The sequence below is a fragment of the Euphorbia lathyris genome, chromosome 3 (assembly GCF_963576675.1).
Source record: "Euphorbia lathyris chromosome 3, ddEupLath1.1, whole genome shotgun sequence".
Taxonomy (NCBI): Eukaryota; Viridiplantae; Streptophyta; class Magnoliopsida; order Malpighiales; family Euphorbiaceae; genus Euphorbia; species Euphorbia lathyris.
In genome coordinates, this window is record NC_088912.1 from 16,079,608 (window position 1) to 16,084,896 (window position 5,289).

Consider the following 5,289-nt stretch of genomic DNA (forward strand, 5'->3'; position numbering starts at 1 on the left):
AGAAAAAAAATCTAACAATTGAACTACTGTGATGTCGCATTTGTGACGAAATGCGACAACTATTGTCACATTTGTGACGAGATGTGATAACTGTTGTCGTATTTGTGACGAAAATGCGACAAGTTTCGTCACAAATACGACAACAATGGAGGAAAATGGAGGAAAATTGAGAAAATTGAAACGATACCATTACAGATGAAGAAAGAGGCAAGACCAGCGAGAAAAGCATATGTATAAGCTAAAAACATACAATTTCTATGGGAAATTACACATAATACTTCAATAATTTCAAAATTCGCTAACGATTGGTATCTGAAATTGAAGAAGAAGAAGAATCGATCAATGTTTTGAAAATCGGATCGGACCGGCCGGTCGAACCGTGAACCAATCATATATCCGGTCCGATTTTAACTATACAGGTTTAACTATATCAGACCACATTAAACCAGGGTCGAACCGCGAACCGGTGTTGAACCGGTGAACCGGATTGACCCTGGGTTTTTACCATTTTTTGAAAAAAATATTGAATTAAAGAAAAAACTAAAAAATTAGATAGCAGAACAGACTCGTTAATTTAAATTTAATTTATTGTGTTAAACTATGAGTTTGATTTTAGATGTGTGAATTTTTAATTAATGTGTTAAATTAATGATTGATTATTGATGTGTGAATTTTTATATTATCTGTATGAATTTTTAATTTTTAATTAATATGTTAACTTAAAAATTGTTTATTACCTTGGGAGTTAGTAGATCTATCATTACCTAAACTTTTGCCTACAAAAAAAAATTGTTTATTATATGTAGGAAATTTTTAATTTTATGTTTAATGAAATAAGATTTTATTATATATATATATATATATATATATATATATATATATTGTTATCCGGTTGAACCAGTTCGGTTCAACTGGTTGAACCTGTTGAACTTTGAATCAGTTGTCTCACCGGTTCAATGTCTGGTTCGGTTTTTAAAATATTGGAATCGATTGAATAGAATTAAGGATAATTTTGTCCAAAATGGATAAAAATATCTAATTTGTTAAGATAGAAACAAAATGAGTTAGATATGTAAATTGACGTTTTTAGTTGGACTAAATTTGTAATTTGTCTTATATTTAACATGTCTTAATCGCTATATGATTTGAAATTTTTTAGCAACGGACAAATGTGATTAGGATAATTGCATAATTAGTGGTGATTAGACGTAATCTTTCAAGTCGACAGCTTTTCTTTTTGAAGCATTTAAAATCAACAGCTAACTAACTTCATTTCAATTATCAGAACTATTTTTAATTACATAATCCCTATAATTTCGGAAAAACAAATTATTATTATTATTATTGCCTTAAAGTTCATTTAGGTACTAATTTATACTTTAAAAATTAATTACATAGTTACTCTGATGAGGACATCCGGTCCCTAAAGGTTGAACCGGAGTTGAAGGATGGGACCCGTAGAAAGCTAACCGAGGGGGACGAAGGAAAGGGCGAAGAACAGAGCACGCGGAGCGTGTCCATTGGGACGCGAGGCGAGAAGGGCTCGAAGTCGAGGGAACAACCCAAGAGGTCATACACGCGGGGCGTGTATGGCGAGGCGCGGGGCGTGGAACCAGCCTCCGATGAGAGTTCAGACCAGGAGGTCGAGTACGCGGGGCGTATGTCTCAAGACGCGGGGCGTATGTCTCAAGACGCCACGCGTAAGAGTGCCCAACAAGAACCACCAAGTCCAGGGACACATCCACGCGGGGCGTGAGGGATGCCACGCGGGGCGTACCTGGGTTGGGGAATACTTCCTCCCCAAGTTCTTATTGTTAAGGACAATATCTGCCACCTCTTATTTACTGTTTTGCCATTTAACTATTTACCATGTTGCCATTGAACTTATTTACCCTAATATCTATCCTTATGTATTTCCTATTTTACCCCTAGGGCTCCTTAGTTGTTGGTAACCCTAGGGGTGGTCTTTTAGTCTTTATCTTTTAATTGGGGGAGTATATATTCTCCATCTTTTGTAATGTTGGTTAACTTTTGATGAATATTATATTTTGAAGCCTCAATTGGAGCAAGGATTCATTCATTTGGGTTTATTCAACCTTCAAGTTAAGCTTGAGAAGTTTGTAATCTTTGTTGGTTTACGATTAAAACCTCCAGCCGATTTTAATCTACATCATTTGGTATCAGAGCCGAGTCGTTTTCCTTGACCGGAGACTTCTTCTCGGAAATGGTTCAACCACGTATCACCACCGAAGCCACCAGATCCATGGAGCAACGGATTGAGGCGCTAGAAAGCAACGTGAAGCATATCACGGAGTCTCTAAGGGCGATAGATGAGAAGCACGATGCAAGTACCCGAGATCTTCGTCTCATTCTTGAAGAACTCACCGTAACAACCCGCAACACTCAAGCTTTCCTAACCGGAGACCCTCACCGGCGGCAAGAAGAACAAGACCGCCCTCTACTTGACCGACAACCGTCGCCACCACCAAGGAGAACGTATGCACCCCAAGCCTTGCACCCTCGGGTTCAAGAGGTAAGACGGACTAATCCCGTAATCGTTAGAAATGTTGATAGTGATAGCGATGGAGATCTATTTAATGATTATGAGATGCCTAAGATTGCTAGAACTATGGGGATTAGAATGGATAATGATGCTTTGAATGATAGGCATAGGAATGATGTGCATGTGAATGGTGTTGTTGGTCCCGTGCATGTGCGTGCCGGGAATTTGGATATTTTGAATGATGATGATGTAGGTGGTCATGGAAGGGGAAATTATGGAATGAATGATCCGTATGGGGGTCATGCTATTGATAGGGGCGGATATAGAGACGAAATGAATGGGAGAGTGGGGTATGCAGGACACTATGATAGAGATGATGCTTTCAAACTCAAGGTTGATCTACCTTCATTTGGAGGGGAGCTTGATATTGAGGGGTTCCTTGATTGGTTGCTTGAGGTGGAGAGGTTCTTCGACTATGCGGGAATACCGGAAGATAGGAGAGTTCGGTTAGTGGCATATAGGTTGAAAGGGGGAGCCTCGGTATGGTGGGATAATGTGAAGGAAGAGCGGAGAAGAGGAGGAAGGGAACCGATTAGGTCTTGGAGGAGGATGAAATCGATGATGAGAGAGCGGTTTTTACCACCCGACTACGAGCAGTATATCTACAGCTCCTACCGGAATTGCTCGCAAGGACCGAGGAGCGTGCACGAGTATACTTCGGAGTTCTTAAGGCTTTCGGCAAGGGCTAACTTGTCGGAAACCGAAAGCCAAAAGACTTCAAGGTATCTAGAGGGGCTACGGTATAATATTCAAGATAGAATTGGAACACAAATGGTAATCCAGATTCAAGATGCAAGGAACCTAGCTTTGAAGGCCGAGTCTCAATTGAATATTAGGGCACGTGACGGATACCGGAGGCCGAGAATTGAGGAAGTTTGTGAAGAGGGGGAAGAGTCCAAAGAGGTGGGCAAGGATAAGAGTGGTGCTAGCTCAAGTGGCACTAAAGTCGTGAACGGGGGAAGATCACCTAATGGGGACGTGAGACCCTTTAGGACAGCCGCACTTCCTAAGGGCAACAAACCGTACACAAAACCGGCTCCGTTTAAGTGTTTCTGATGCAACGAACCGGGCCATCGTTCGAATGAATGTCCAAGGAGGAGGAGCGCTAACATGGTTGAGCGATGTGATGATGGTGATTATGGAGGTAATGATGAGGTGTATTGTGAGCCCATTGATAGTGGATCATCCGGGGATGAGCGGAAGGTCCATGTAGTGAAGAGGGTACTGATGTCGGTTGAACAAGAGCATGACCCGAGGCACCAATTGTTTAGGACTAGAGGTCTAATCCACGGATTGAAATGTGAATTGATTGTTGATGGTGGAAGTCAAGAGAACATCCTTAGCAAAGCCGCTTTGAGCAAATTTGGCTTAGTGCCCGAGCCACACCCGAAGCCATACCGAGTGGGCTGGATCAAAAAGGGGGAGAAGCTTAATGTCACCCACCGGTGCAAGGTTCCTATCTCTATTGGGGCCTACCAAGATGAGGTTATGTGTGATGTGGCTGATATGAATGTGTATCACTTGCTTCTTGGGAGGCCTTGGCAATTCGACCGTGACGCCTCACATGCGCGACGGGACAACACGTACACCGTCTTCAAAGATGGGGCCAAGTATATTCTCATACCGTTGACGGGTCCTACTAAGGGAGAAAAGAAAGCGGCATTGATTGTGTATCCTAGCCGGGAACCGACGCCGCTAGAAGATACCCGCGTTGAGCAGCCCGTCGGATTGTTAGGTGTGGGTAAGCCGACCCAAGAGACGAGTATTGCTAGTGGGGAGAGCGGAGCATCAACCTTGGGGGTGAGTCATCCTTGTGCTATCATTGAGTTGGGGTCCAACTCCTCTAAAGAAGGAGAGTATGACGAGGACATCCGGTCCCTAAAGGTTGAACCGGAGTTGAAGGATGGGATCCGTAGAAAGCTAACCGAGGGGGATGAAGGAAAGGGCGAAGAACAGAGCACGCGGAGCGTGTCCATTGGGACGCGAGGCGAGAAGGGCTCGAAGTCGGGGGAACAACCCAAGAGGTCATACACGCGAGGCGTGTATGGCGAGGCGCGGGGCGTGGAACCAGCCTCCGATGAGAGTTCAGACCAGGAGGTCGAATACGCGGGGCGTATGTCTCAAGACGCGAGGCGTATGTCTCAAGACGCCACGCGTAAGAGTGCCCAACAAGAACCACCAAGTCCAGGGACACATCCACGCGGGGCGTGAGGGATGCCACGCGGGGCGTACCTGGGTTGGGGAATACTTCCTCCCCAAGTTCTTATTGTTAAGGACAATATCTGCCACCTCTTATTTACTGTTTTGCCATTTAACTATTTACCATGTTGCCATTGAACTTATTTACCCTAATATCCATCCTTATGTATTTCCTATTTTACCCCTAGGGCTCCTTAGTTGTTGGTAACCCTAGGGGTGGTCTTTTAGTCTTTATCTTTTAATTGGGGGGAGTATATATTCTCCATCTTTTGTAATGTTGGTTAACTTTTGATGAATATTATATTTTGAAGCCTCCATTGGAGCAAGGATTCATTCCTTTGGGTTTATTCAACCTTCAAGTTAAGCTTGAGAAGTTTGTAATCTTTGTTGGTTTACGATTAAAACCTCCAGTCGATTTTAATCTACATCATACTCTTTTAAAATAATTAATTATGTTTTCAATTTATATCTTAAAAATTCGATTAGATTAATGTTTTTTTTAAAAAAATCGATTAGATTAATGTTAA